At 48.1% G+C, this 21,148-nt stretch overlaps 1 pseudogene; it reads right to left on the minus strand.

Moving 5' to 3' along the window:
• Window positions 1–807: 807 nt before the first annotated feature.
• LOC136789462 (Krueppel-like factor 9) lies at window positions 808–20,780 on the minus strand (annotated as a pseudogene).
• Between the last annotated feature and the right edge of the window lie 368 nt (window positions 20,781–21,148).

Here is a 21,148-nt window from a genome sequence, read left to right on the forward strand (position 1 = left end):
TCTCATGCTGCATGTGTGTGTATGGAAACACTTGAGATGTCTTTCATTCAACTTAGCCCCTTGTGGGGCAGTCCGAAGGCCCCCCAGCGTGCAGTTTCTCAAAAATTGGCATGCAGTCCCATAGCTTATCTCTGGTGGGCCTGGTTTTGTCCCTTTCCCCATTAGCATCTAGTTTAAAGCCCTGTCAATCAGCCCTGCTAACTCATGGGCAAAAAGCACAAGAAGGATATTCACTCAGAGGGTGGTGAGACACTGGAACAGGTTGCCCAGAGAAGTTATGGTTATCCCATCCCTGGAAGTGTTCAAGGCCAGGTTGGATGGGGCTTTGAGAAACTTGATCTAGTGGAACATGCCCATGCCCATGGCAGGGGGGGTTGGAACTAGATGATCTTTAAGGTCCCTTCCAACCCAAGCCATTCTATGATTCTATGATTCTATGATCTATGATTCTATAATTCTATGATATTTAGGACATATATATGTCCTAAATATATGTGTATGACATATAATTAAAGTATAGGACTGAGAGACATATGTTTCTTCCCTCATACCCCTGCCACATTGCATAGGCTGACTTCTATTTTTTCCGGGTAAGTAAAATAATAGAGCTGAACACACATAATGTCAGAAAATTACTGAGCCTTTTTTTTTTTCCCCTCTAGGTATCTGCTTGAATTATGCACATTTTTACTGAAAGCTTATATTCAAAAATATAGTTAATACAAAGAAAAAAAAAGACATTTACTTTAATGGGTCTTCTTGTGTATAAATTCACCTTATTTTTGTATATCAGTCATATGCCTTAAGTAACAAATGCAGTGTTTCTCTTAACCACCTTTTAAAATGAAGGATCATTCTGAGATAGAAGTAAACCCACTTTTAAAACGTGCTTTGGAGTTTTTACTTGAGAATTATTTATGCAACTTTGAAAGTGGCTTTACTCAATAAATTTTAAATACAAGCAGCATTACATTGTTCAACAAAATGTGTTCATGACACAGCAATCACAAAAACCTTGAAATCACACTATGTGGTGTCACGGGCCAAAATGTCCAGTCAGATGTATATACAGCAGCGTCAGTGCTTTAAATTACAGAAGAAAGTCTAGTTTGATTGCCATCCCTTCCCTCACTCTCTCTGCAATTGACTTGCTTAAGACTGTTCCTTGCAAAGTGTGGGAAGGGGGACACAGAGTATTCATTTTTTGAACTTCAGCTACATGTGCTTTCAAACCATGAGTAGGGACCATGAATGGCACTGCAGCAGACTGCTGTTGCACTGTTCATCATGTCCTTGGCGCAGCTTGCTTCCCCCCACTCCCCTCCCCAGGCCAGCTCTGCTTTCACAAAGAACAGGAGCTGGACTTCTTGGAACGCTTGATCATGCTGGGGTGAAACTCAGTGTGGCGCCGGGCATGCTTTGTCAGGTGGTCACTCCGCATGAACTGCTTCTCACAGAGGGGGCATTGGAACTGTTTCTCACCAGTGTGGGTTCGGTAGTGCCGGGTGAGCTCATCGGAACGAGAGAACTTTTTAAGGCAATTGGGCCATGTGCAGGAGAATGGTCGTTCACCTGCATGGAAGAAAGGAGGACAAGAAATTTAGGGGAGGATATAACACCAGCATATACAAACTTTGCTGCAGCAAGACAGCTGGAAAGCAAGGGAATACGCTGCTGAGGGGAAAAGCTGCCTTTATTGCCATGGTGCCAGTGTTTGTAGAGCTGTTGATAACTTATTTCATCAGGTTTACAGTCTCACCTCTAGCAGAAGCCAAAAAACAAAGCCCCTCCAACCACATGAAACTTGCACTCTAGTGCAGAACCTTACATGACTGTACTGGCTCTGGCTGTGGTGGAGTTAACTTTCCCCACAGCAGCCCATATAGCGCTGTGCTCTGCACTTGTAGCTAGAACAGCATTGATATGACATCGGTGTTTTGTCTATTGCTGAGCAGTACTGGCACAGCATCAAGACTCCCTCCAAACCCTCCCAAGAGCCAGCAGGCTGGGGGTGGGCAAGAGGTGGGGAGGGAACATCTCCAGGGCAGCTTACCTAGACCAACCAAGGGGATATTCCATACCATATGACATCATGCTCAGCAATAAAAGCTGGGGAAGGGGAAGGAGAAGGGGGTCTCTCATTATGAAGACATCTGTCCTCCCAAACAACCGCCATGTATATTCAGGCCCTGCTTCCCAAGATGTGGCTGAACACCGCTTGCTGATGGGAAGTAGAGAATAATTGTTTTCTCTCTGCTTCCATGTGGCCTTTGCTTGTTTTTCTCTTTTCCTTTAATTAAACTGTCCATATCTCAATCTGTGAGCCTTTTTTTCTCATCATATTTTCTCCCCCTGTTCCTTTGAGGAGGGGGAGTGAGACAGCAGCGTGGTAGAGTTTAGCTAGCTTTCACTGTGAAATCACCAAAGTAACCCTGAACACTGTCATAACAACAGACGAGCTCTGCCTATTCCTGTACATTTTTTATGTTGTGCTCACTACAAAGATGTTGGTGCGGAACTTCCTGTGCTCCATTTTGTGGCCATTACCCCTTGTCCTGTCCCCACAAACCACTGAAAAGAGGTTGGCCAAATCCCTCTGTCTCCCACACATCACTATTATTCCTCTAACACTTCCATTACGCTCAATAAGATCACCTGTAACCATCTGAAAAGAAGACAAAACATTTTTCAACTCAGACAAGTAATTCCAGTCTGGGAAGAATTGAGTAGTGAGGGGATTGGGAGAGTTGCACAGCCCCAGGGCTACAAATATGTACAGAAAAATTGTAGTTGTAGAGAGAAGGCCCATGCCCCCCTCTTTTCCTTTCCCTTTCTCCCAGAAATCCAAGCTGCTTCAGAAAATAAAGGACTCCCCTCAATATCTTAGATGGGTGATTTGAGGGCAAGAAAATTATTTCATTATACACAGCTTTATCAATATGAATGTTGCTATGATGGTAAAGAACAAAACCATTACCTTAACCTAAAACATACTGCATCTTTATTTTAAAAACAAGGATATGAGGAGTGAACAACACTCACTATAATTTCTCTAGCACCCCAAATGCCTGAAGTTCACCTCTGCAGGTTGCATGGGACTTGCATACAGTCACAGACCCAATTCTTCCTGATCTGCAAAGCTGACTCAATTATATGATACAAGATATCGTAATATTCTGTAATGAAATAAAAACTTTTAAATGGAAATGAAAACTTTTAAATTTGCATGGAAGATTTCAGTCACAGACGTCATGTACCAGTACATTTTGATACCTTAATTCCCTTTCTTAAGAGTCTCCTGAAGGGAATATAAATGACAGCTATGTGACAGCTATTTATAATCAACCATAAAATATAAAATTTATCCCAGGAATTTTTCCAACTTGGAAGAGTTGGAACACACAAGCTCACTTTACATTTATAGATTGCAAAAAAAGGACTCATTTACAAGTAATTGTGCCTTTGAATAACTCCTCAGACACAGCAGCAAAGATGAAAGACCAGGCTAAAGACTCAAGGAATGAATAACCCAGAAGCCAGCATGACAACAAGGAATGGAAAGTATTGTAAAGCTTTAGGGAGGAGAATGGGGGGCAGAGGGTTGGGGGGAAATGACCGATGGCATCCAGAAGATATGATGTCAAGGAGGAAGATGGTGGACTAAAGCTGAGATTTAGACACAGAATGGGCCCTGAAAGCCCTAGTGAAAGTCTCTTAAGAAATGTAATTTTAATGGTTTAGGCTTCTAATTATATGGTATTCCTTGACAAGCAGGCTACTCTGTCCCAGAGCCAACCACAGCACAGCTTGCTTCCTGTGCATTTTCTTTCCTCATCTCACAGCAAGACTGGCTCTTCATCAAAGAAGGAAGCAGAAGTAGCAAAATGCCAACTTAGCCTGATGCATTAACCCAGAGAATGGTGGAGACATCACTGCGAGCCATTCTGATGTGTGGGTTCTTTTTTTTACAGATTTCTTGGCTTCCTGCTGTATGTTTTTAAATGTTTGGAAGCCTTTCTGAATAAGCACTGCCTATATAGAAGAAATTAAAACTGTATGTTCACATACACGTGAAGGCCATGATCACAGCTACAACACAGGATAGTACTGGAAGGTGCGCACCCGCCATACAGAGCACTTGTGTGATGGCACTGTGCTAAATGGTCTCTTTTGGCTTTGTCTGCACATGACATTTGAGTCAAGCATTTCACTTGTACTGCACTTTTACTATCTATTTCATGGTTTCTGTCACAGGTTCTTGAAGCAGGCATCAGTGGGAGATGCAGAAAGGCTTTCTGTATCCCCCAGGGAATGTGGGAGAAGTGCTATAAATCCTGCATGTGTGGAGGCATGTAGTATATATATGTCCCTGTGTTAGGTACCTATGCTCCAGAGCCATGGAAGAAGTTCAGACATCCTGCCCCTTTCCCAGAAGCAACATTTCTTATCATCTACCTCAGGATAGCTCTTCAGCCTGCAGAAATGGCTAAATCTATTAGAGAAAGACCAGGTACCTAGGCTGAATAACAAAGATCACAGTCTTGGGGCTCAATGTCTATTTTTTAGGTGTTGTAATATTCAAACTGGGTGCCTAAAAGCAGGTATTTTGAACACCCCACATATCTCTTGAGAAACTATGCTACCTTTTCTCAGTACTTGCAGAAAGCAAGAAAGAAATTGAGCTCACTTACTGGAATTCCTTCTGAAATGCAATGGGAGTGGTGTGACTTCCACCATCTTTACCCTGTATCACTATTTCACGTACCGTGGGAAAACATTTTAGGTGTAACGTAACCACAAAGGTATGGGAAAAGGTAGCACTTGCTCAAGACTCCTTGGATAAGTTTGCAGAATCACAGTACCTAGATAAGACCATCATTCATCAGAGAATGGAGAGAAACAAGGTGCTCGAGCGAGTCCAGAGAAGGGCAATGAAGCTGGTGAGGGGTCTGGAGAACAAGTCTTACGAGGAGCAGCTGAGGGAGCTGGGAATGTTCAGCCTGGAGAAGAGGAGGCTCAGGGGCGACCTCATCGCTCTCTATAGGTACCTTAAAGGAGGCTGTAGCGAGGTGGGGGTTGGTCTATTCTCCCACGTGCCCGGTGACAGGACAAGGGGGAATGGGCTAAAGTTGCGCCAGGGGAGGTTTAGGTTGGATATTAGGAAGAACTTTACTGAAAGGGTTGTTAGGCATTGGAATGGGCTGCCCAGGGAAGTGGTTGAGTCACCATCCCTGGAGGTCTTTAAGAGACGTTTAGATGTAGCCCTTAGTGATATGGTTTAGTGGAGGACTTGTTAGTGTTAGGTCAGAGGTTGGACTAGGTGATCTTGGAGGTCTCTTCCAACCTAGATGATTCTGTGATTCTGTGTGATTCTGTCACATACAAATCGAAAGATTCTGTGAAACAACCTCCCTGTGGAAACCAGCACTGAGCTACAAAGGCCACAGGGAGACTCGTGGTGGAGGTATGCCCTGTTATAAATAGAAGAGCCGCCTATGCACACAGGGTGGCAATGCAGCAGAGATGACTGAAAGATACAAACATTTGCACTGCCTGAAGAACATGAGAACTCCAAATGGAACCCATCACAAGCCACTTACAGCCAAATCCCGAAGTATGGTGACAGAAAAATATTTCATCACCTTGGCAATACAAGCTTTAGGATACTGTCACAACCGCATTGGAAACATATCTAAAAGAAGCCTAAATGAAGCTATAACCAATTATAAAAGCCCAGAGAGACGGTGGTCCAGTGACTGACTGAATAGATGCAGAGCAGTGGAGTGTGCATTTGAAAGCTTTTTTAAAAGCAGAAATATCTGTTGACATGTGATAATTGTGTACTCAAAGATGGAAAAGTTGGTTATATTCAGCACACTATTTCTTAGGGAGGAGAGGTGTTTGTGTAAAAGTCTACAGAACAAAAAACTGAGTTATGCAATTTATGCCAGATGTGTAAGAGCATAGAGGCTGCAATGCATACTAGTGCTGCCTCCATCTGGTGCTACTGACTTCTGTGCCTTAAGTCAGACATTTTTTCCTTATGTTTTTCCTCTTAGTACTGCCAAGGCTCGAAATGGGAAGAATAAACCATTAAAACGGTGCTATTGAATCATACTTATACTTGCATATGCTGCTTATGTTTTAAAATATACCCTAGTTCGGATTTCAATCAAGTGATGGATGAATGGCCAGTGATATATCAATATCTTAAAACCGTTACAATAGAAATGTGCAATAGAATCGGAACAAGAAATAAAAGACGTAAATAACTTTATTCAAAATACATATCCAGGGCAGCTTACAGAAGTAACAAATGAAACAAATTGTTTTACAGGTTATTGGAATAGGTGTCTGCAGAATTCCCATTCTTTGTCCTGTTTGCCACCAGGGATGTAGTCAGCACAAGCTGACATTGGCTCTCCCTAGAGCTTCTCTGAAGTCTAAAGAACTCTTGCTTCTCCAACCCTGGCTTGCCATATATCCCATATGGATATAAAGGCCATTGTGGATCTTTTTGATCTCTTCTCTAGTTGATCTTTTATCCCTATTCCTTCTCATGTACTCTCCATCAAACTGAGAGTTATTTTCTTTCTCTGCAAATTTAAACTCTACATCCAAGCTGCTTTGTATGTCCTGAGGCAGGTAACTTTCCATTTTCTTCTGACTAGAGGGGTCAATTATTTATTTATTTTTTTGGTCCTACCCTGAGACATTCCAGATATTTCACACTGTGATCTTGTGCAGGAAGGGATTCTCAAAAAAAGAATATAAGGTCACCATTAGTAGTACATTAATAGTACAGGTATCTCCCAGTATCCTGATTCATCATTTACCTTCTCACTACAAAAATGCTGTTTTAGATGTGGATGACTGAGGTTAGGAGCTGCAGTTCAGTGGCTTTAACAAAGATGATTTAATTTAGATAAGCAACGATAAAGAAGTTCCAGAGACTTCCACCTCTATCTGCAGCACCTGTCCAAAAATCCAGAGGTACAGAACTGCAGCAGAGATGACTCCTCCTATCATAAATTTGACGGAGATGATAGAAAAGCACACAAGTAATGAAAACTGAAATAAAGAAATCTTTTGTCATCAGGCAAGAGAAAAACTACTTAGGAAAACAAGACTGTTGTTTGCAGGAAGGCAGAGGAAAAAAAAAAGCTAGCAAGAAGATTGGGGGTGCACAAGGAGCTAGGGGGGGACACAACCAGGACAGTTGACCCAAAGTGACCAAAGGTATATTCCATACCATATGTCATCATACTCAAAAACAAAACTGGGGGAAGCTGGCCGGGGGGCTGCTGTTGCTCAGAAACTGTCTGGGCATCAGTCAGCTGGTGGTAAGCAATTGAGTTACGCATAACTTGTTTTGTGTATTCTTTTTGTTTGCTTGGTTTCTTTTCCCCCTTTTTTTTCCTCCCTGTTCTGACCTATTAAACTGTCTTTATGAGACATGAGTTTTACTTCCCCTTGCCCCCACCCCCGCCCCAATTCTCTCCCCCTTCCCACTGTGGGGGGAGTGAGCGAACAGCTATATGGTGCTTAGCTGTCTGCCAGGTTAAACCTCAACAGTCCTTTTTGGTGCTCAACTTGAGGCATGAAGGGATATATATAATGATGAGATAATGATAGATCGAACATGTTAGATAGAGCATGTTAGAACAAATTTCTTTATAATTTGTTACAAGTATTATATTTAAATATATATAATAGATGATCTATAATATATTTATAATATAAATATATAAAATATATATAATAGTTTTGATCTCAGGTCTGCTGTGCCTGTTTTCTGAATTGTGTTATATTGCACATTACTTATTCTGTGTTCTCTGTTGCGCTACTTATTGTTTCTGGGGGGTGGTTTAAGGACATTATGTTGCTGTACTGTGTAACATTGGCTTATGATATGATAAAATTGCTGGTCATGAGACTAACCTGGTATTTGTACTCAGCACTGCCGTCAACTCTACTTTGGAAACCATATCTCAGAAACTATTAATAATTACAGAATTTACCTTTTCTCCTCAGGGAGCCAATCTATGGGGGGAACAGAGGGGGATACTTTTCCCCACTTCTCCCCTTCTCCTCCAGGCTAGTTACGATAGCTCTTCAAAACTTTGAATATCCTTGGGATGTTCAGACCAGCACGTTCTTATTGTTATGTCTCCTCAAAGCGCTTCAGGTTTTGTTTAAGGTTAAACAAGTACTTAGGAATTATACTACTTAGATCAAGAGATCTGTCCTGAGGGAGCACAGTTATGTGTGGCAGGGAGTGTGGGAGGATATGGGCAGGCACCTAGAATAGTGGGCACCTCCAGTGCTTTGGAAATTCACCCCTGAACAAGTGCAGAATCCTAAAACACTGGCAGAATGCTCGAAAAAGGTGTGCCATCACCCTAGTAATTACAAGGAGACACAAGTCACTGCAAGGTGCTGAGGCTTGGCCTATGCTTACTAAGCTGCAGTCAATGCCACTATAACCCCTGCGACATACCCCGAGCCACTCCAACCCCTGCGAAAGGACCCATGGGGCCCCGCTGGGCCAGAGGACCAACCTGTGCCAGTATCGGTTGCCCCTATATAAGATGAAACAGTGGTTGAGAAAGTCAGGTCATTTAGAAAGCAGAGGAACTCCTACTCAGATTGGGGAGGAAGAAGACGAGGCAGGCTCCTCAGAAGTAGCTGGGCCACCAGGGGAACAGGAAGACAAAGAGGAAGCTATCATAAGAACATCAGTAACTACCTGATCACTATAGCAGTGTGAGCTGCAAAAGAAGCAAAAAGATTTCAGCCATCATCCAGGTGAGCACCTTGTCACCTGGCTGCTCCGGTGCTGGGACAGCGGAGCCGATAGTCTGGAATTAGAGGGAAGGGAAGATAGGCAGCTGAGATCCCTCACTAGGGAAGGCGGCATTGACAAAACAATTGGAAACGGAGCACAAATCTTCACCCTCTGGAGGCGACTCCTGTCAGGTGTGAAGGAAAGGTATCCCTTCAAGGAAGAACTTGTATGTCAACCAGGCAAGTAGACCACTATGGAGAGGGGAATCAAGTACCTGCGGGAATTAGCCGTATGGGAGGTGATTTATACGGACCTAGACAACGAACAGATATGCACAGATCCAGATGAAGTCAAGTGCACACAATTCGTGCTGGAAGTCTGTAAGGAGTGGCACCATCATCATATGCCAGTTCATTGGCAGTAATGACCGGAAAAGACCACGAGGAACCCACGGTGGATGAATTGACTAGACAACTCCAGCAGTACAAAGAAAGACTTTCTTGCCTACAGGCCTGCGTCTCAGCTGTGGAGAAGCTTTCTCAAGAGTTTCACCCACTCAAAGAGAATGCTTTGTTTTCACTGGATGCTGGATGTTGTCACTGCTGTCACTGTTGAAGATAGTAGGGAAAAACCTCTGAGATGTCCCATAGGATTGTCCGAGGATTCCTCGAAAAGGTAATGATCCCAATTCCCCATCTGGAATCTTCTTCTTGCATCCCTCTAGGGGTAACTGAGACTGCTGCTTCCCTAAAGTGCCTGTATACCAATGCGCGAAGCATGGGAAATAAACAGGATGAGCTCGAGATCTCTGTACAGTCGAGGGGCCACGAATTCAGTGCGATCACAGAGACGTGGTGAGACAGCTCACATAACTGGAACACTGTCATGGAGGGATATGTCCTTTTTAGGAAAGACAGGCTGGGGAAGCGAGGGGGAGGAGTTGCCCTTTATGTGAGGGAGCAATTAGAATGCACCCACCTCCACCTGGGTGAAGAACAAGTGGAGAGCTTGTGGGTGAGAATTAAGGGGCGGGCTGGTATGGGGGACACTGTTGTGGGTGTGTACTACAGGTCACCAGATCAGGAGGAGGAGGTCGATGAGGCCTTCTACAAGCAGCTGGAAATAGCCCCGTGATCCCAGGCACTGGTTCTCATGGGGGACTTTCATTATCCAGAGATCAGTTGGGAAAGTAACTTGGCCAGGGACGCGCAGTCCAAACAGTTCCTACAATGCAGTGAAGATAATTTTTTTGATGCAAGTGGTGGAGGAGCGGATGAGGCAGGGGGTGCTTCTGGACCAGCAGGGATGGGCTTCTTGGGGATGTGAAGGTTGTGGGCAGCTTGGGATGCAGTGACCATGAGATGGTGGAGTTCAAGATGGAACTTGGTGGAAGAAGTAAGGCAAAAAGTAGGATTGCTACCCTGGGCTTTTGGAGAGCCAACTTCGACCTCTTCCGGGACCTACTTGGGAGTATCTCATGGGCTAGATTGCTAGAAGGCAAGGGTGCTTGTGAGAGCTGGGCAACATTTAAACAGCACTTCTTCCAAGCTCAGGATCGGTGCATCCCTAAGAATAGGAAATTGGGGAAGGGGGGCAGGAAACCTGTGTGGATGAGCAAGGAGCTCATCGATAAGATCAGAAGGAAGAGGAAGGTCTATGAAATGTGGAAAAAGGGCCTGTCCCCTTGGGAGGAGTATAGGAGTGTTGTCAGGGCCTGCAGGGACGCGACGAGGAAGGCTAAAGCCCACCTAGAGATGAAGCTGGCAAAGGAGATAAAGGATAATAAGAAGGGTTTTTTAAAGTATGTAAACAGTAAAAGGAAGACTAGGGATAATGCGGATCCCCTGCTGAACGAGGGGGGTATCCTGGTAATGGGGGATGCTGAGAAGGTGGAGATACTGAATGCCTTCTTTGCTTCGGTCTTTGCTTCAAAGACTCCCCCCCAGGACTCCTGGACACTGGAGGAATAAAGAGTCTGGGAAAGGAAGACCTCCCCTCTGGTTGAGGAGGGAGTGGTTTGGGAGCGTCTGGGTGGGATCAACGCACTCAAATCCATGGGCCCCGATGGGATGCATCCACGTGTGCTGAGGGAGTTAGCAGAGGTGATCGCCAAACCGCTCTCTATCATCTTTGAAAGGTCTCGGAGAACAGGAGAGGTGCCTGAAGACTGGAGGATAGCCAATGTCACTCTGGTCTTCAAGAAGGGCAAGAAGGAGGATCCGGGAAACTACAGGCCAGTCAGTCTCACCTCTGTCCCTGGAAAGGTGATGGAACAGCTTGTTCTGGATGCCATCTCCAAGCCATTGGAAGAGAAGAAGGTTATGAGGAGTAGTCAGCATGGATTCACCAAGGGGAAATCATGCTCGACCAACATCGTTGCCTTCTATAATGGCATCACCAGCTGGGTGGACGGGGGGAGAGCAGTGGATGTCATCTACCTTGACTTCAGCAAGGCTTTTGATACTGTCTCCCACAACATCCTGCTAGCAAAGCTGAGAAAGTGTGGGATAGATGAGTGGACAGTAAGTGGGTTGAGAACTGGCTGACTGGCTGAGCTCAGAGGGTGGTGATCGGCGGCGCAGAGTCCGGCTGGAGACCTGTGACTGGTGGAGCTCCCCAGGGGTCGGTGCTGGGTCCGGTATTGTTCAGCATTTCATCAGTGACCTTGATGAGGGAATAGTGTCCACCCTCAGCAAGTACGCCGATGATACAAAGCTGGGAGGAGTGGCCGACACGCCAGAAGGCTGTGCTGCCATTCAGCGAGACCTGGACAAGCAGGAGAGCTGGTTTAACAAGAGCACGTGTAGAGTCCTGCACTTGGGAAGGAACAATCGCATGTATCAGTACAGGCTGGGGATGACCTGCTGGAGAGGAGCTCTGCGGAGAAGGACCTGGGGGTCCTGGTGGATGACAGGTTGACCATGAGCCAGCAGTGTGCCCTGGTGGCCAAGAAGGCCAATGGGATCCTGGCGTGCTTTAAAAGGAGCGTGGCCAGCAGGTCAAGGGAGGTGATCCTCCCCCTCTACTCTGCCCTGGTCAGGCCTCACCTGGAGTACTGTGTCCAGTTCTGGGCTCCCCGGTACAAAAAAGACAGGGATCCCCTGGAAAGAGTCCAGCGGAGGGCCACCAAGATGATATGGGGCCTGGAGCATCTTCCCTATGAAGAAAGGCTGAGAGACCTGGGTCTGTTCAGCCTGGAGAAGAGAAGATTGAGAGGGGATCTTATTAATGTTTGCAAATATCTTAAGTGTGGGAGACAGAGGGATTTGGCCAACCTCTTTTCAGTGGTTTGTGGGGACAGGACAAGGGGCAATGGCCACAAAAAGGATCACAGGAAGTCCCGCACCAACATGTGAAAGAACTTCTTCACGGTGAGGGTGACGGAGCACTGGAACAGGCTGCCCAGGGAGGTTGTGGAGTCTTCTTCTCTGGAGATATTCAAGGCCCGCCTGGACGCCTACCTGGGCAACCTGCTCTAGGGAACCTGCTTTAGCAGTGGGGTTGGACCCGATGACCTCTTGAGGTCCCTTCCAACCCCTACAATTCTGTGATTCTGTGAAAGCATTGTAGATGGACAACAATCCCCATTCCCCTTCACCACCAGGGGAATGTACTGGATCTGGCTGGGATGGAGGTAACTTTCCCTGCAGCAGCCCATATAGTGTTGTGCTGTGCACTTGTAACTGGAACAGCATTGGTATCACACCAGTGTTTTATCTATTGCTGAGCAATGGCTCAGGAGCAGTCTGTCCCCACGTGCCCAAAGACAAGCCGGCGCGGAAGAAGACCGGCCTGGCTGAACAGAGAGTTGTGGCTTGAGCTTAGGAGAAAGAAGAGGGTTTATAATCTTTGGAAAAGAGGGCAGGCCACTCAGGAGGACTATAACGATGTTGCAAGGCTGTGCAGGGACAAAATTAGAAAGGCCAAAGCTCATCTGGAGCTCAATCTGGCTACTGCTGTTAAAGATAACAAAAAACGTTTTTACAAATACATCAACATGAAAAGGAGGACTAAGGAGAATCTTCATCCTTTGCTGGATGCGGGGGGAAACTTAGTGACAAGAGATGAGGAAAAGGCTGTGGTGCTTAATGCCTTCTTTGCCTCAGTCTTTAGCGACAAAACCAGTTGTTCTCTGGGTACCCAGTACCCTGAGCTGGTGGAAGGGGATGGGGAGTAGGATGTGGCCCTCATAATGCACGAGGAAATGGTTGGCGACCTGCTACGGCACTTGGATGTACGCAAGTCGATGGGTCCGGTAGGGATCCACCCGAGGGTACTGAGAGAACTCACTGAAGCGCTCACCAAGCCACTTTCCATTATTTATCAGCAGTCCTGGCTATCAGGGGAGGTCCCAGTCGACTGGCGGCTAGCAAATGTGACGCCCATCTACAAGAAGGGCCAGAGGGTAGACCCAGGAAACTATAGCCCTGTTAGTTTGACCTCAGTGTCAGGGAAGCTCATGGAGCAGCTTATCTTGAGTGTCATCACACGGCGCTTACAGGGGAACCAGACAATCAGGCCCAGTCAGCATGGGTTTATGAAAGGCAGGTCCTGCTTGATGAACCTGATCTCCTTCTATGACAAAGTGACACGCTTAGTGGATGAGGGAAAGGCTGTGGATGTGGTCTACCTTGACTTCAGTAAGGCTTTTGACACCGTTTCCCACAACATTCTCCTGAAGAAACTGGCTGCTCATGGCTTGGACTGGCATACACTTCACTGGATTAAAAACTGGCTGGATAGCCAGGCCCAAAGAGTTGTGGTGAATGGAGTTAAATCCAGTTGGAGGCCGGTCACTAGTGGAGTCCCCCAGGGCTCAGTACTAGGGCCAGTTCTCTTCAATATCTTTATCGATGATCTGGATGAGGGGATCGAGTGCACCCTCAGTAAGTTTGCAGATGACACCAAGTTAGGTGCGTGTGTCGATCTGCTCGAGGGTAGGAAGGCTCTGCAGGAGGATCTGGATAGGCTGGACCGATGGGCTGAGGCCAACTGTATGAAGTTCAACAAGGCCGTGCCGGGTCCTGCACTTGGGGCACAACAACCCCAAGCAGCGCTACAGGCTGGGAGATGAGTGGTTGGAAAGCTGCCTGGCAAAGATGGACCTGGGAGTACTGGTTGGTAGTCTGTTGAATATGAGCCAGCAGTGTGCTCAGGTGGCCAAGAAGGCCAACAGCATCCTGGCTTGTATCAGAAACAGTGTGGCCAGCAGGACCAGGGAAGTGATTGTCCCCCTGTACTGGGCTCTGGTGAGGCCGCACCTTGAGTACTGTGTTCAGTTTTGGGCCCCTCACTACAAGAAGGACATGGAGGTGCTGGAGCGAGTCCAGAGAAGGGCAACAAAGCTGGTGAGGGGTCTGGAGAACAAGTCTTACGAGGAGCAGCTGAGGGAGCTGGGAATGTTCAGCCTGGAGAAGAGGAGGCTCAGGGGCGACCTTATTGTTCTCTATAGGTACCTTAAAGGAGGCTGTAGAGAGGTGGGGATTGGTCTATTCTCCCATGTGCCCGGTGACAGGACGAGGGGGAATGGGCTAAAGTTGCGCCAGGGGAGGTTTAGGTTGGATATTAGGAAGAACTTCTTTACTGAAAGGGTTGTTAGGCATTGGAATAGGCTGCCCAGGGAAGTGGTTGAGTCACCATCCCTGGAGGTCTTTAAGAGACGTTTAGATGTAGCCCTTAGTTATATGGTTCAGTGGAGGACTTGTTAGTGTTAGGTCAGAGGTTGGACTAGGTGATCTTGGAGGTCTCTTCCAACCTAGACAATTCTGTCATTCTGTGATTCTGCAATGCTGGCACAGCATCAAGACTCCCTCCAACCCTCTGGCCCCACCTGCCCCAAGAGCCAGCAGACTGAGGGTGGGAAAGTAGTGGAGAGGGGACATCTCTAGGGCAGCTTACCCTAGGGATAAGGGGGATAAAAAGGGATACTCCATACCATATGACTTCATGCTCAGAAATAAAAACTGGGGAAGGGGGGCTCTCATTATGGTGTCTGTCCTCCCAAACAACCCAGAGGCTGGCCTGGAGGCTCTGTGCATGCTTTGGCATAGACTACCTCAGAAGAGGGTACGTCAAGGGCCCAAAAGGGTACTGGTGTGCTTGAGTACAGAGAAGATTAAGCAGCTCTCTACCCTACTTGGTCTCTCAGAAGACTCTTCTGTTGTAGGATTGCTGAGGGTTGAAGAACAGCAGGTGCCAATCGCTCCCACAGCGGTGCACCGGCAGCAATATCATAACAACCGAGCCTCCCTGATTCCCATCCATGAGTTGGTTCATCGGCTGGAGGGCCAAGGAGTGATCAGCAAGACTCATTCACCCTTTAATAGTCCCATATGGCTAGTGCAAAAGTCTAATGGGGAGGTGAGGCTAACGGTGGAGTATCCTGGCCTGAATGAAGTCACGCCACTACTGAGTGCTGCAGTGCCAGACGTGCTAGAATTTCAGTACGAACTACAGTCAAAGGCAGCCAAGCGGTATGCCACAACTGATATCGCTAATGCATTTTTCTCCATCCCTTTGGCGGCAGGCCACTGTTCCCTTTCACTTGGAGCGGCATCCAATACACCTGGAATCGACTGCCCCAGGAGTGGGAACAAAGTCCTACCATTTGCCATGTACTGATCTAGTCTGCCCTGGAACAGGGGGAAGCCTCTGAACACCTTCAGTACATCGATGACGTCATTGTGTGGGGTGACACAGCAGAAGAAATTTTTGAGGAAGGGAAATCAAAATTCTCCTGAAAGCTGGTTTTGCCATTAAACAGAGTAAGGTCAAGAGACCTGCACAGGAAATCCGGGTCTTGGGGGTAAAGTGGCAGGATGGGCGTTGCCACAATGGATGTGATCAACACAATAACAGCTATGTCTCTGCCAACGAGAAAAAAACAAACACAAGCTTTCCTAGGCCTTGTGAGATTCTGGAGAATGCATGTTCCAGGCTATAGTTAGCTTGGGAGTCCTCTATATAGAGTGACTCGAAAGAGAAACTATTTTGAGTGGGGCCCCAAGTAACAACAGACCTTTGAACAAACCAAACAAGAAATAGCTCATGCAGTAGCCCTTGGCCTTGTCTGTAATGGACCAGCTGTGCAAAGCATACTTTACACTGCAGCTGGGGAGCATGGCCTCACCTGGAGCCTCTGGCAGAAGACCCCAGGAGAAACTCGAGGTCGACCTCTGGGGTTCTGGAGCCAGGGCTATCTAGGATCAGAAGCCAAATACACCCCAACTGAAAAGGAGATACTAACAGCATATGAGGGGGTTTTGAGCTGCTTCAGAAGTTGTGGGTACAGAAGCACAGCTCCTCTTGGCACCACGGCTACCAGTGTTACATTGGATGTTCAAAGGGAAAATCCCCACTAAACACCATGCAACTGATGCTACGTAGAGTAAGTGGAGTATTGACCAAAGAGGTAACTTGTGCCAAAGAGGCACCACCATGTAATGAGTTCCCAGAAGACAGAAAGCAGTATGTGTTGTTCACTGATGGATCCTGCCGTGTGGTAGGGAGCCATCGGAAATGGAAAGCTGCTGTGTGGAGTCCCGCACGACAAGTTGTGGAGGCCATGGAAGGGGAAGGCGAGTCGAGTCAGTATGCAGAAGTGAAAGACATCCAACTGGCCTTAGAAATTGCCAAAAGAGAAAAAATGGCCAGTACTGTATCTCTACGCTGACTCATGGATGGTGGCAAATGCTCTGTGGGGGTGGCTGCAGCAATGGAAACAGAGCAACTGGCAGCGCAGAGGTAAACCTATCTGGGCTGCTACACTGTGGCAAGATATCGCTGCCCGGGTAGAAAACCTGGCCGTAAAGGTGCATCATGTAGATGCTCACATGCCCAAGAGTCATGCCACCAAAGAACATCAGAATAACAAAGAGGTGGACCAAGCTTCGAAAATTGAAGTGGCTCAGGTGGACCTGGACTGGGGACGTAAGGGTGATCAGTCTGTAGCTCGGTGGGCCCATGAAACAGCAGGACATCTGGGGAGGGATGCCACATACAGATGGGCTCGTGATCGAGGGGTGGACCTGACCATTGAGGCCATCACACAGGTCACCCATGAGTGTGAGACCTGTGCTCCAATCAAGCAAACCACGAGGGTATAATATCCCTGGAATAGGGGGCGTCATCTAGGATTTCAATATGGTGAGGCCTGGCAAATTGACTATATCGGACCACTCCCACAAACCCGCCAAGGCAAACGGTACATACTCACCATGGTAGAAGCAACTACTGGGTGGCTGGAAACATACCCAGTAAACCATGTCACCACCAAAAACACCATCTTGGGCCTGGAAAGGCGAGTGCTATGGCATCATGGTGCACTAAGGAGAATTGAGTCTGACAATGGGAGTCACTTCTGAAACAATCTTGTCACCTCCTGGGCCAAGAGGCATGGCATTGGGTGTATCACATCCCCTATCACCCACAAGCCTCTGGGAAGGTTGAGAGGTACAATGGACTGTTAAAGACCATGTTGCGAGCATTGCGTGCTGGGACATGGAAACACTGGGACAAATCTAGCAGAAGCCACTTGGCTAGTTAACACCAGAGGGTCTGACATCCATCCTGGTCCTGCTGAAACAAAACCCCTACACACTGTGGGAGGAGCTAACATCCCTGTAGTGCATGTAGGGAAGTGGATGGGGAAGGCAGTGTGGGTTGCTCCTGCCTTGGGAAAAGGCAAACCACTCAGGTGATTCTCTTCACCCAAGGACCAAGGTACACCTGGTGGGTCATGCAAAAGGATGGGGATATAAGGTGCATGCCTCAAGGAGATTTAACCTTGGGAGAAAACTAATCTGTAATCTAAGTTATTTGTTGTAGGAAGACACTGCAGAACCAATGACAGGTCAGCTTCGCAAGGAGCTGGGCAAGTGCAGCAACGACTCGAGCTAAGCTGGTGCTGGCATCCAGAAATCCAACTCCACCTGTCCTAAGTGACCATTTTGGCAGATGAAGCCTAAATCATCAATGGTTCTTATGAACATTTTGGGAAGAGGCTTATAGAATGAAAAGTAGTAGCTATTGATAAATCTGTTAAAGGACAGGGAACAGTGGTGATGAGAATACCTATATACTAAGGTATGTGGAACCTGAGTGTGACAAAGATGTTATGGAATAAGGGGTGGAGGTTGTACTGGGTCTGGCTGGGATGGAGTTAACTTTCCCTGCAGCAGCCCATACAGTGCTGTGATCTGCACTTCTAGCTATAACAGCCCTGGTATCACACCAGTGTTTTTGTCTATTGCTGAGCAATACTGGCACAGCATCAGGACTCCCTCCAAGCCCCCAAGAGCCAGCAGGCTGGGGGTGGGCAAGAGGTGGGGAGGGGACATCATCAGGGCAGGTGACCTAAACCGACCAAAGGGATATTCAATACCATATGAGGTCACACTCAGCAATAAAAGGTGGAAAAGGGGAAGGAGGAGGGGGGCTCCCGTTGTGAAAACACCCATCTTCCCAAACAACAGCTATGCCTATTGATGCCCTGCTTCCCAGGACGTGGCCAAAAATCACTCACTGATGGGAAGTAGAGAGTATTTTCTTTTCTCTCTCACTGCAGTTCCACGCGGCCTTTGCTTGTCCCCTCCCCGCCTTCCTTTTAATTAAATTATCCTTATCTCAACCCATAAGTTTTTTTTCCTCCTTTCCAGCATACTTTTTTCTTCCCCTCTTCTTCTAAGGAGGGGGAGTGAGAGAGCAGTTGTGTTGGAGTTCAGCTGCCCAGCAAGGTAAAACCACCACGCTGCCCCATGTTAATTAAGAGTCAGTTTCAGCTGACTCATAAAGAGACCCTCGACTGGCCAGAGCCAAGCCAATAAGCCATGTTGGTTGTGCCTCTGTGAGAGCAGATTTAAGAAAGGGAAAAAAAATTGCTGTGCAACAGCAGCTGGGAGAGTGAGGAGTGAGAAACTTTTTGCAGACACCAAGGTCAGTGAAGAAGGAGGGGGAGGAGGTGCTCCAGGCACCAGAGACAAAGTTCCCCTGCGGCCTGTGGAGAGGATCATGGTGGAGCAGGTTGTCCCCCTGCAGCCCATGGTGTACCATGGCAGAGCAGATTTCCACACTGTATCCTGTGGAGGAGCCCACGGTGGAACAGGTAGATCTGGCCTGAAGGAGGCTGCAGTCTGTGGATAGCCCCTGCCGGAGCAGACTCCGGGCAGGACCTGTAGTCTGTGGAGAGGAACCCATGCAGGAGCAGGTGATTTGGCAGGAGCCGCCACCTATGGGGGACCCATGCTGGAGCAGTTTACTCATGATGGATGGATGCTGTGGTACGGACCCATATTTGGAGCAGTTCTCCAAGAACTGCTGCCTGGGGAAAGACCACACAGGATCAGTTTGGGAAGAACTGCATCCCGTGGGAGGGATCCCACGTTGGAGCATGGGAAGAGAGTGACCCTGAAGGAGGAGCAGAGACAAAGCATTATGGACTGATCACAGCCCCCATTCCCCTGTGCTGCTTGGGGGGGAGGACATAGAAGAGGGTGGATGGGGGAAAGGTGATTTTAGTTTGCTTTTGGTTTCTCACTGCTCTAGCCTGCTTGTGATAGGCAATAAATTATATTAACCTCCGTATGCTGAGTCTGTTTTGCCCTTGATGACAATTGTTGAGTGATCTCCCTGTCCTTCTCTCAACTCTTGGGCCCTTTGCATTGTATTTTCTCCCCCTTTCCCTTTGACGAGGGGGAGTGGGAGAGTGGTTGTGTTGAAATTCAGCTGTCCAGGTAGACATGACCACCACACAAGTCCAGGTGCTAAAGCAAAGATTCATTTGCAGTCCATAGAGAGGAGCCCACGCTGGAACTGTCCGTTCCTGAAGGAATGCATCCCATGGAAAAGAACCCATGCTGGAGCAGTTCTTGAAGAACTGTAACTCTTGGGAGGGCTAACGGAGGAGCAGAGTGGGCTGGGCTCTCACTGAGGATTCAGGAATCCAGCGGGGGGTGTGGGAGGCCGAGCCATGCCCCGCTGCCACAGCCCTGCCCACGGCAGCCGGTGCTGCTTTCACCCCCTCGCGGGAGTTGGCGGCCTGCTCACTGACCGCTGCCCTGATAGACACCGCACCCAACCAAGCCGCACTATTTTATGCGTTTCCGAAGGCTCTCGGACAGATTTGTGGTGCTGCCGGCTCACATGCGGCCCCCTCCCAAAATGCGTATGCGTGGGGAAAATAGGTGATGTTGCATTAAGCGGTCCCCACAGGGTTCACTCAAGGACAAACAGTTCCCTTGAGCCCCGCCCCCCAGCCCGCCCACCCCCCCGCGCCCGTGGCTTGCCTGTGTGCACACGGTAGTGGGCTTTTAAGTGGGAGGACTTCCCGTAGACCTAGCCACTGTAGGGGCACTTGTGCCGCTTCTCAGCCCCCTGCTTCATCTTGGGGGGCGTGGCGTCACACAGGTGCAGGGGCTTACCCAGTGCCAGGTTGCATTTCAGGCTTAACCCCAGCTCTGTGGTTGAGTCGCTGTCAGAGCCCATGTCCTCATCCGGGCTCTCCACGTTGCCACCGCAGGCAGAGGGGACGGGCAGGGGACAGTACTTGTTCAGCTTCAGGAGGCTCTTGGCAATAATCATCAAGGTGCAATAGTCCTTCCAGGCATCACCCAGCTCCTTGCTCACCTGCCCCTTGCCTGGTACCTTCTACCGTGCCACCTCGGGCACAGCAGAGTGGTTGGAGATGGACACCAGGCACTGGGCAGCCACGAAGTCCATGTAGGCGACGGCTGACATGGTACAGGCACGGCCCTGCTGTCAGCTGCGCCTCTCTGAGTCCCCAGGCGGTGTGGAGCACCTCAGTATGCTCCCGCAGGGCCTGCCACGCTGCTGCACTACGTGCTGCAAGCCATGGCTCACCGACTGCTGGAGGGTCAGTCCAGTACTAGGCAGCACGCTGTAGGGATGAGGCGCAGGGTTGCTGCCACGGGAGCCAACCTTCAGTAGCTCACTAGGAGATGTTTAGTAAAGAAAATAGGAGGGGAAAAAAATCAAATCTTTCCCATAGCACCCCCCCACCCCCAGTATGCATCTGGCAGAGGAAAGCGCCAAGGATCTGGCGGCAGCTGATCGCAGATGCGCAAGCACTGGTAGAGAAGAAACTGCTGGCTACCCGATGCATTCCGGCTCAGGAACAGCTGCATAGAATCCCATCATGTTAAATGTGGAGCTGAACGAGTCACGCTCCCTCCCCCATTGGCCAGCAGACAACACAAATCGATTCTATTTACCTTCTTGCCTCTTTTATGAAAATGAGCCTTTTTTTATATGGGAGAGTATGTCCACCAGGCAGCAGATCCACCAATCCCCATGTTCTCTCCCTAGACCACGTGCTACTCTGGGTGCCTTTGCACGCCCATTTAA

Source organism: Anser cygnoides, unplaced genomic scaffold (assembly GCF_040182565.1).
Source record: "Anser cygnoides isolate HZ-2024a breed goose unplaced genomic scaffold, Taihu_goose_T2T_genome scaffold_46_1, whole genome shotgun sequence".
Classification (NCBI taxonomy): Eukaryota; Metazoa; Chordata; class Aves; order Anseriformes; family Anatidae; genus Anser; species Anser cygnoides.